The sequence below is a fragment of the Notolepis coatsorum genome, assembly GCF_963971535.1.
Source record: "Notolepis coatsorum genome assembly, chromosome: 12".
Taxonomy (NCBI): Eukaryota; Metazoa; Chordata; class Actinopteri; order Aulopiformes; family Paralepididae; genus Notolepis; species Notolepis coatsorum.
In genome coordinates this window covers 85592565-85604631 of record NC_140176.1, presented here as the reverse complement: position 1 = coordinate 85604631, position 12067 = coordinate 85592565, and the positions used below count along the sequence as shown (strand labels likewise).

The window sequence follows — 12067 nt, the reverse complement described above, 5'->3', positions numbered from 1 at the left end:
AATTGATCTTTTGGTTCATACATCCTGCTATTCATTATAGTATTATACATCCGTCTTTGTTGACATTTTAATAAAGTGTTGTCTGTTTGATTTCAGTTTTAGTCCTACCTGTGTGGAGGATTCCGGAACAGTGTCATGTGACCAATGCCAGGAGGGTTATACCGGGACCAAGTGTGAGAGGTGAGGATGATTGACAGGAAGCCCCTCCAAGGAGCTCACGTTGAGAACCAATGCCTCCTGGACCAACTGTCAGAATTAAGTTAAATATCAGAACTGTTCATCTCTGAACTGTTAACTCTTTCACTACCACACTACCAAATGGTTAACCCTTTCACTACCACACTACCAAATGGTTAACCCTTTCACTGTGAAAATACAGAAGGTTAACCCTTTCACTACCACACTACAGATGGTTAACCTTTCACTACCACACTACAGACGGCTAACCTTCTGTAGTGTGGTAGTGAAAGGGTTAATCTCTGAACTGTTAATCTCTGAACTGTTAATCTCTGTGCTCATCCTCCAGGTGTGCTAATGGTTTCCACGGCGACCCGACGGTGCCTGGGGGCTCGTGCGCGCGGTGCGACTGCAACAGGAACGTGAACACCAGCGAGGCGGGACACTGTGACGCCGTTACCGGACGGTGTCTGAGGTGTCTGGACCACACCGCCGGGGCACACTGTGAGTTCTGCCTGCCGGGTTACTATGGAGACGCCGTCACTGCCAAGGACTGCCGGGGTGAGACACACACACACACACACACACGCGCACACACACACACACACACACACACACACACACACACACACACACACACACACACACACACACACACACACACACACACACACACACACACACACACACACATACACACACACACACACACACACACAGAGTGAGACACACTTATTTATTGTTAATGGCAGTTATAAAAGTTGTATTGTTATACAGTTTGTGTTCATGTTGTGGTTTGGCAAGTTTGTCATGTTCTGACAATAAAGAATATTCTGAACCACAATTAACCTTCTGATTTCTTCAGCTTTCATTCAGCAGCAAAAATATCCTTTAAAACTTGACAGAAATAATTATTTCATGTATATCGAGATAATTATCGATATCGAGTGATATTAAAAAAATGTATCGTGATAAAACTTTTGACCATATCGCTCAGCCCTAAGTCCTAGATGTTCTCACAGCCCTCCAAGAACAGGAGTGGTCACAGATGGACTGTGTTGGTGCTACATTGAAACATTTCTTGGTCTAATAATGTCTTAAAGATAACACATTCTGTCACATGTTATTTTTATATTGTCAAATAAAGTCATTCATTCATCATTCATTCATTCACAAGAACAGTGGGTAGTATAGAAAAACCAACGCACACACCACACACTGTGTGCTAGCTCCAGTAGCCATCACAGTTAGGAATGTTGATCTTCTAGAATCCTGATTAGATTTGACCTCTGACCTCATTGTTCCTAAGGGGGCCCCTGCCACATGTCCTGTTCTAAATTACATGGGACCCTGCTGAATTGAGTTGTATGATCTGGTATATATTGATGCTCTGGCACCATCTAGTGGTGATCTATTGAAACTGCAACTCTCCAATCTATAACAGTGTTTGAATAACTTCTATTGATTCTCTCTCGCTCTCTCTCTTTCTCTCTTTCTCTCTCTCTCTCTCTCTCTCTCTCTCTCTCTCTCTCTCTCTCTCTCTCTCTCTCTCTCTCTCTCTCTCTCTCTCTGTAGAGTGTGGCTGTCATGCTCATGGTGCACTTTCCAGGCAGTGTGATGCCACTACAGGTCTCTGCACCTGCAGAACCAACGTGATGGGAGACAAATGCAACCTGTGTCAGGTACACACACACACACACACACACACACACACACACACACACACACACACACACACACACACACACACACACACACACACGTTCGCGAGCGCACACGCACACAGAGTGAGACACACACAGCTCATTATGGTTATGAACTGTGTTTCTATCTTACAGGTCGGCTTCTATGACATTCAGAGCGGGAGTGGCTGTGAGGCCTGTAACTGCAGCCAATCAGCGGCTCTGTCTGAGGCATGTGACGAGGAGGGGCGGTGCCAGTGTGTTGTGGGTGTGACCGGAGACAAGTGTGACCGCTGTAACCATGGTTACTATGACTACCAGGACGACGGCTGCACAGGTAGCTTTTTGTTACATTATAAAACCATGTCAATAAGCAGTTAACGGTGCTGTAGATGTCTCAACTAGCAGCATGTTTATCCAATCAGGTGCATTCTACGTGGGGACATGGGAAGTAGAGAGGATACATGCACGCAACATGTAACAACAACATTCATTTGGGACCTGCCATTTTTTTTTTTAAATGATACATTGAATCATTTAATAAATTTTTTGGGGGGGGGGGGGGGAAGCAATATTCTATATTTTAGCTAAATCTTATTCTGCACCTTTCTAAAAGCTCTGCGGATGTATTATTTAATACATTTAATACATCTACATAAATAATGTATCTATAGCTTTAAATATACGATTAATCGTATTCAGTTTCACCCTTTTGATTGTGATTTTATTTTTGTAAAGGATTTGAGATCCTATCTACAGATTTAACCACTTTAATTAGGAATGTATTTCTCCATGTATCTCTCTCTGAGACACACATACATGTAGACATTAATATCTCTCTCTGAGACACACATACATGTAGACATTAATATCTCTCTCTGAGACACACATACATGTAGACATTAATATCTCTCTCTGAGACACACATACATGTAGACATTAATATCTCCCTCTGAGATACATACATATAGACATTAATATCTCCCTCTGAGACACACATACATGTAGACATTAATATCTCTCTCTGAGACACACATACATGTAGACATTAATATCTCTCTCTGAGACACACATACATGTAGACATTAATATCTCTCTCTGAGACACACATACATGTAGACATTAATATCTCCCTCTGAGATACATACATATAGACATTAATATCTCCCTCTGAGACACACATACATATAGACATTAATATCTCTCTCTGAGACACACATACATGTAGACATTAATATCTCTCTGAGACACACATACATGTAGACATTAATATCTCTCTCTGAGACACACATACATGTAGACATTAATATCTCTCTCTGAGACACACATACATGTAGACATTAATATCTCTCTCTGAGACACACATACATGTAGACATTAATATCTCTCTCTGAGACACACATACATGTAGACATTAATATCTCTCTCTGAGACACACATACATGTAGACATTAATATCTCCCTCTGAGACACACATACATGTAGACATTAATATCTCTCTCTGAGACACACATACATGTAGACATTAATATCTCTCTGAGACACACATACATGTAGACATTAATATCTCTCTCTGAGACACACATACATGTAGACATTAATATATCTCTCTGAGACACACATACATGTAGACATTAATATCTCTCTCTGAGACACACATACATGTAGACATTAATATCTCTCTGAGACACACATACATGTAGACATTAATATCTCTCTCTGAGACACACATACATGTAGACATTAATATCTCTCTGAGACACACATACATGTAGACATTAATATATCTCTCTGAGACACACATACATGTAGACATTAATATCTCTCTGAGACACACATACATGTAGACATTAATATATCTCTCTGAGACACACATACATGTAGACATTAATATCTCTCTGAGACACACATACATGTAGACATTAATATCTCTCTGAGACACACATACACGTAGACATTAATATATCTCTCTGAGACACACATACATGTAGACATTAATATCTCTCTCTGAGACACACATACATGTAGACATTTCACCAGAGTTCAGAGGTTAATTAAGGTCAGACATTTGTGGTGACCTCTGGAGTAGGTGGGGATTGGTCGGGAACAGGGATGGTCATGGTGTCTGTTGTGGGAATCAAACCTGTGACCTCTACCTCCTCCTCTTGTCATGGTGTCTGAGCAGCGTGTGACTGTGAACACACCCACGGTAACTGTGACCCGGCGAGCGGAGAGTGTCTCTGCCCCCCCCACACGGAGGGAGACAAGTGTGAGAGCTGTGAGCAGGAGCACTGGGGTCACGACCCCATGACGGGATGTCAGGTAGAGAACCAACCTATTTACCTCTAGGATTCTCTCTCTCCCTGTCACTCTCTCTCTCTCTCTCTCTCTCTCTCTCTCTCTCTCTCTCTCTCTCTCTCTCTCTCTCTCTCTCTCTCTCTCTGTCTCTGTCTCTCTCTCTCTCTCTCCCTCTCTCTCTCTCTCTCTCTCTCTCTCTCTGTCACTCTCTCTCTGTCACTCTCTCTCTCTCTCTCTCTCTCTCTCTCTCTCTAACCTTTTTATGTGAGATCTCATGTGGTCTTGAGTATGATGAGAACACATGTATGATGTCAGATATAATGTGTATTATTTAATTATTCTCTCTTTCTCTTTCTCTGTGTCTCTCTTTATGTCTCTGTTTCTCTTTCTCTCTATCTCTCTCGAACCTGTCTCTCTCTAACTGTGTCTATGTCTCTCTAACGTCTCTCTCTCTATCTAACCTGTCTCTCTCTCTAACCTGTCTCTCTAACTTGTCTCTATGTCTCTAACCTGTCTCTCTCTCTACCTGTCTCTCTAACTTCTCTCTCTCTCTAACCTGTCTCTCTCTCTAACCTGTCTCTGTGTCTCTCTCTTTCTCTCTCTCTATTTCTCTCTATCTCTTTAACCTGCCTCTCTCTCTAACTTGTCTCTATGTCTCTCTCTAACTTCTCTCTCTCTAACCTGTCTCTCTGTGTGTCCGTCTCTCTCTCTCTCTCTCTCTCTCTCTCTCCTCCTTCTCTCCCTCTCTCTCTCTCTCTCTCTCTCTCTCTCTTCTCTTCTCTCTCTCTCTCTCACTAACTTGTCTCTCTAATCCGTCTTCTACTCAGCCATGTGACTGCAGTGCTGCAGGAGGCTCCACCCCTCAGTGTGATCTGACCAATGGGCAGTGTCCCTAGTGAGTATGGTTTCTCGGGCAGGTCATGTGACCAATGCGGCCTGGGTTTCCGTGGTTACCCAGAATGCACGGCCTGCGGCTGTGACATTGCGGGGACAAAGGCGGAGTTTTGTAACGACCCTGGGACTATGTGACTGTGAGGAGACTGGAGCCTGCACCTGCAAGGTAGGGTGTGCATGTGCGTGTGTGTGTGTGTGTGTGTGTGTGTGTGTGTGTGTGTGTGTGTGTGCGTGTGTGTGTGTGTGTGTGTGTGTGTGTGTGCGTGTGTGCGTGTGTGTGTGTGTAATGTATGCAGTATTTACTATTTCTAGATAGCAGGAGCCATTCTGTCCCCAGTGGCAGCTCACAGTAATGTGCTTTGCCTCTCAGACACTGTGTGGTTGTTTCTCTCACAGCTAAACAGTAACAATTAATTAATTTAGTAAAAGTAACTCAGTGGTAACAGGTTGTGTAGGCTAGTACATACTAGTATCTAGTAGAGCAGAAATATAATTTAAAACATATAAATTGTATTTAAAACATATAAACACATACCCTTTTTTTTTAACTAATAAAAAAAGGCTCAGTTCAGCAAATGCAAAACATCTAATAAATATCTAATGTGTGTGTCCTGCAGGCTAACGTGGGCGGGGCCGGCTGTGAAGAGTGCATGCTGGGTACATTTGGTCTGCTGTCTGAGAACCTGTCTGGCTGCTCTCCCTGCTACTGTTCTGGAGTCAGTTCTGTCTGCGATGAGATGGGAGGGCTGGTTAGAGTACCAGTAAGTACATATATACATACATAAATACATATATATACATAAATACAGATGGGAGGGCTGGTTAGAGTACCAGTAAGTACATATATACATACATATACACTGTATATATACATAAATACAGATGGGAGGGCTGCTTAGAGTACCAGTAAGTACATATATACATACATACACTGATACATAAATACAGATGGGAGGGCTGGTTAGAGTACCAGTAAGTACATATATACATACATATACACTGTATATATACATAAATACAGATGGGAGGGCTGGTTAGAGTACCAGTAAGTACATAAATACATACATATACACTGATACATAAATACAGATGGGAGGGCTGGTTAGAGTACCAGTAAGTACATATATACATACATATACACTGTATATATACATAAATACAGATGGGAGGGCTGCTTAGAGTACCAGTAAGTACATATATACATACATATACACTGATACATAAATACAGATGGGAGGGCTGGTTAGAGTACCAGTAAGTACATATATACATACATAAATACATATATATATATACATAAATACAGATGGGAGGGCTGGTTAGAGCAGGGGTTCCAAACTTTTCAGGCCGGGGCCCAGAAAATGAGCGTCAGAGAGCCGCGGCCCAATGCACATCGTCTAGCTTTTTTTTTTTTTTTTTTTTGTCAGGTGACCGAGTTTTTAAGCCAAATATCACTTCAATCCTATTAAGTTAGTTCAAGTTAGTTATTCATTTATATGTGCTATTTATGAGAGGGCTAACTTGTTGCAAAATAATAATGATAATAATAATAGCCTCATTAAAATACTATTGTTGCTTCGGTTGTTTTCAGCGTTTTATGTGCATAATCTGTTATTTAGTTTGAAATGTTCGTTGAAATAAGTAGATTTTTCGTTTTTGTTTATTTATTAAGTTAATATAAAACCATATAGTCACATTTTAGAATACAATAGAATAAAATTTTAGAATACAACTAGAAACACTGTCCTGTCCTGCTTCTAAGTTCAGTGGCCTGACAAAAAAAATTAAAATAAAAAAATTAAAAATTAAAAATAAAATAAAGATTTTTTTTTATTTTTTTTAATTTTTTTTTATTTTTTTTTAAATCATCTCGCGGCCCACCCGTGGCTGCTCGCGGCCCACCTTTGGGTCGCGACCCCGACTTTGGGAACCACTGGGTTAGAGTACCAGTAAGTACATATATACATACATAAATACATATATATATATACATAAATACAGATGGGAGGGCTGGTTAGAGTACCAGTAAGTACATATATATATACATATACACTGATACATAAATACAGATGGGAGGGCTGGTTAGAGTACCAGTAAGTACATATATATATACATACATACATACATACATACATACATACATACATACATACATACATACATACATACATACATACATACATACATACATACATACATACATACATACTGTTCATGCATACATACATACATACATACATACATACATACATACATACATACATACATACATACATACATACATACATACATACATACTGTTCATGCATACATACATACATACATACATACATACATACATACATACATACATACATACATACATACATACATACATACATACTGTTCATGCATACATACATACATACATACATACATACATACATACATACATACATACATACATACATACATACATACATACTGTTCATGCATACACACATACATACATACATACATACATACATACATACATACATACATACATACATACATACATACATACATACATACATACATACATACATACATACATACATACATACATACATACATACATACTGTTCATGCATACATACATACATACATACATACATACATACATACATACATACATACATACATACATACATACATACTGTTCATGCATACATACATACATACATACATACATACATACATACATACATACATACATACATACATACATACATACATACATACATACATACATACATACACACACACATACATACATATGTATGTGAATATAGACCATGTGTGCTATTTTTCATACCCCCTTCCCTCCCCTCTAGATCACCCTTGGCCCCTCCCCTGAGCTGCTGCCTGTGGTGAGCCAATCAGATCTGGAGGGTGTAGTGACAGGAGTCTACCAGCAGGGCGAAGACATGTTGCTGGACACCAGAGATCTGAACAGCAGGAAACTAGCCGGTCCTCTTTACTGGAGACTTCCCCTGCAGTACGAAGGAAACAAGGTAGGACCTCAGGAGACGAGGTAGGACACGTTAAAGGAAACAAGGTAGGACCTCAGGAGACGAGCTAGGACACGTTAAAGGAACTAGGGTAGGACCTCACGAGGCAAGGTAGGACACATTAAAGGGAGCAAGGTAGGACACATTAAAGGGAGCAAGGTAGGACACATTAAAGGGAACAAGGTAGGACACATTAAAGGGAACAAGGTAATACCTGAGGAGACGAGGTAGGACACATTAAAGGGAACAAGGTAGGACACATTAAAGGGAACAAGGTAGGACCTCAGGAGACGAGGTAGGACACATTAAAGGGAACAAGGTAGGACACATTAAAGGGAAGAAGGTAGGACCTCAGGAGACGAGGTAGGACACATTAAAGGAAACAAGGTAGGATCTCAGGAGACGAGGTAGGACACATTAAAGGAAACAAGGTAGGACACATTAAAGGAAACAAGGCATCGGGCAAAAAGGGGGCTAGTTTATAAAAGATTAATTGACGATTGCATACCCAAAGTAATTTGCGATTTATTATACTTTATACTTATAGCACATGCATGAGTCTCTTCTCTTTTGAAAGGTAACATTCTGGAGTTTCTTACACAATAAAGGAAACATTAAATAGAGTAACAGAGGTTTGAACACACTGAAGTAAATGTGTTGTGTACTCACATTTCTGTTTCCTGGTGGCCAGATGCTTGTTTTTCAGGTCCAGCTGAGAGGTAGGAGCTGGAAAACATAACGGTTCCACAGCCTGAAGTCTTATGTAGTACAGGTCCAGAGTTTATACAAAGGTTTTTGTAATGTGTGTACCGGCGTTAATTCGGCATGATTATCCAAAATGGCCGTCCTCTGCCATTCATTTCGAGGCTCTAGTCAAAACAAAGGACTTCCCCGGCTTCTTCTACCCCCTTCTCCTTGCGATCAGCCCCTGCATGGGATATCCCTGGCTCCAGAATTTCTACAAAGGTGGTCAATCATTTTCGCCGTCAGAGGTGACTGGTCCGTTCAGGACCGTTCACAACCGGACGTGGTCACTTGTCCGAATGGATGGTCAAAGGACACTCGTTGCATGTTTCGTCATGTAACTCAAGACTGAAAGCACGCAATAGGTCAAGAGAGGTGTCAATCGGGGCGGCTGGGTGGCGCAGAGATACTGGTATTGAGCCCAGCTCTCGGCATTGCTACCAGCTTGGCTGGTCGTTCATACTAACACAATTGGCAGTGTTAGAGGGTGGGAAAGCCGGTGGGTGGGTCCTGGTCGTTGTAAACAGCGACTCCTACAGTTCGGTCGGGGCGCCTGCTCAGCGAGGAAAGAATCTAAGGGGGGTAGTGTGATCCTTCCACACGTTACACCCTCTCAGTGAGAGTCCGCGCTGCCAGGTGAAAAAGAAGCGGTTGATTGGCTGGACGTGTTTCGGATGAAGCACGTGATAGCCTCCACTCTCCCAGACCGACTGTGGGGGGTAGGTGCGCAGCGACCAGGAAGGGGATTGGGAATTGGCATAACGACTAACATTGGGATGGGAGAAAAACAGAGGAAAAAGGAGGGGGAAAAAGATAAAAAAAAAAAAAAAAAGAGAGGTGTCAATCGAGCGGCCGGAAGTTTAACTTTCCAACAATGCATTGAGTGATCGGGAGAAACGCAGCCCGGAGCCGGCAGACGAGCGCAAAGTGCTGCGACATGCGCGTCCGATGTTTAAGAGGTTAAACGAAACAAGGTACTGAGTTCCACTCTGTTGTCTCTCCTCTAGCTGCTGTCCTACGGCGGGGTCCTCTCCTACGCCGTGGCGTTTTACGCAGAGGACGGCTCTGGATTAGCCAATCAGGAGCCCCAGATTCTGATGAGGGGCGGGACCTTGAAGAAGCTGGTGATCTACACTGACATGGTTGCCCCTAGCAATGGAGTCAGGACGCAACACGACATCCCACTGACAGAGGTACGGGAACAGTTTCAAATGGCAGATCTTTTACAGGACGGTACATTCTGTGTTTCCATGCATGTTGATATTATGGTATTATTTGGGATACTTTAACTTGGCATGTAATAATACACTTTATTTGTATAGCACCTTTCATACTGAAGAACTGCTTCACAGCAGTGATGTAGACACAAAATAGACATAGGCATAAAATGAGCATAAAATTGGCAGAATTATAAACGGGCATAGAATGAGCAGAAAGTTGATTTAATTAAAATCCATTAAAAAAAGCTTATTGATTATGATAGCTTTCTGACATTACACTATATAAAAGGCTATTTCTGACCAAATAAAAGTAATGCATAAAGTGCAGACATAGAATGACAGAAAAAAGTGTAGACTGAATAAAAGTGGTGCAATATAATAGCTATCATTTACAAACGTTTTTTGCATAGAATAGACTCAAGAGACAATAAAATAGTTTTTAGCTCACTTAAAAAGAAAATTGCGATCTAGCCTCCCTAATGTCCACAGGTAGAGTGTTCCATAGCTGTGGTGCATAATTCACCAAGGCAGAAATGTCCCCGATTTTAAACTAAACTTAGAATGAACTGTTTTACGATATGGGAGACCTGTCAGGATATAAAGACCTCACCTCTTGTTGTGTCTGCTGGTGTGTGTCTCAGTACAACTGGAGGTACTTTAACTCCGTCTCTGAGGAGGCAGTGAGCCACGCTGACTTCATGACCGTCCTCAGCAACGTCCTCTACGTCATCATCAAGGCTTCGTATGGAGCCGGCCTCCAACAGAGCAGGTACACACACACACACACACACACACACACACACACACACACACACACACACACACACACACACACACACCCTTCAGCAGAGCAGGTACACACACAGAGCATGTTGGATTTTTCATCCATTTTTGTTTTACATTTTCTACTTTGTGACGGCAGTTGACTCAATCATGTAGACTTTGTGACAGCAGTTTACTCAATCATGTAGACTTTGTGACGGCAGTTGACTCAATCATGTAGACTTTGTGACAGCAGTTTACTCAATCATGTAGACTTTGTGACGGCAGTTGACTCAATCATGTAGACTTTGTGACGGCAGTTGACTCAATCATGTAGACTTTGTGACAGCAGTTTACTCAATCATGTAGACTTTGTGACAGCAGTTTACTCAATCATGTAGACTTTGTGACAGCAGTTGACTCAATCATGTAGACTTTGTGACAGCAGTTTACTCAATCATGTAGACTTTGTGACGGCAGTTGACTCAATCATGTAGACTTTGTGACAGCAGTTTACTCAATCATGTAGACTTTGTGACAGCAGTTTACTCAATCATGTAGACTTTGTGACGGCAGTTGACTCAATCATGTAGACTTTGTGACAGCAGTTGACTCAATCATGTAGACTTTGTGACGGCAGTTTACTCAATCATGTAGACTTTGTGACGGCAGTTGACTCAATCATGTAGACTTTGTGACAGCAGTTGACTCAATCATGTAGACTTTGTGACAGCAGTTTACTCAATCATGTAGACTTTGTGACGGCAGTTGACTCAATCATGTAGACTTTGTGACAGCAGTTTACTCAATCATGTAGACTTTGTGACAGCAGTTTACTCGGACAAACTCAACTCTTTCTACGCTCGGTTTGGTGGACAGTGGCGCCGCTAGTTCAACGGCTAGTGACGTCACTGGCGCGCCGGCTGTTGTGGAGGGGGGGGGGGGGGGGGGGGGACGCTCTCTCGTTGTCGGTACACAGTGTGAGTAAAGCATTTATGCTGGTGACCCCAAGAAAAGCTGCTGGCCCAGATGGTATAACAGGATGCATACTTAAGTCCTGTGCCAACCAGCTAGCCCCTGTGTTCACCGCCATATTTAATCAATCCCTGGCGGAGTCAGTGGTCCCTGCCTGCTTCAAGATGTCTACCATCATCCCTGTACCGAAGAAACCCTCCCCAACATGTCTCAATGACTACAGACCGGTGGCACTCACCTCTGTGGCCATGAAATGTTTCGAGAGGCTGGTCAAGGATCACAT

At 41.9% G+C, this 12067-nt stretch overlaps 1 pseudogene across 1 annotated transcript in view; it reads left to right on the top strand.

The window, feature by feature from the left end:
- The window catches only part of LOC311237950 (laminin subunit alpha-1-like), an 81701-nt pseudogene that overhangs the window by 20904 nt on the left and 48730 nt on the right, over positions 1 to 12067 (top strand). Inside the window, exons 13-22 of the transcript XR_014621093.1 lie at positions 97 to 180; positions 527 to 738; positions 1807 to 1859; positions 2016 to 2196; positions 4045 to 4181; positions 5116 to 5217; positions 5669 to 5812; positions 7907 to 8086; positions 9835 to 10020; positions 10689 to 10816. The product of XR_014621093.1 is annotated as a laminin subunit alpha-1-like (transcript). The remainder of the gene's footprint in view (positions 1 to 96; positions 181 to 526; positions 739 to 1806; positions 1860 to 2015; positions 2197 to 4044; positions 4182 to 5115; positions 5218 to 5668; positions 5813 to 7906; positions 8087 to 9834; positions 10021 to 10688; positions 10817 to 12067) is intronic.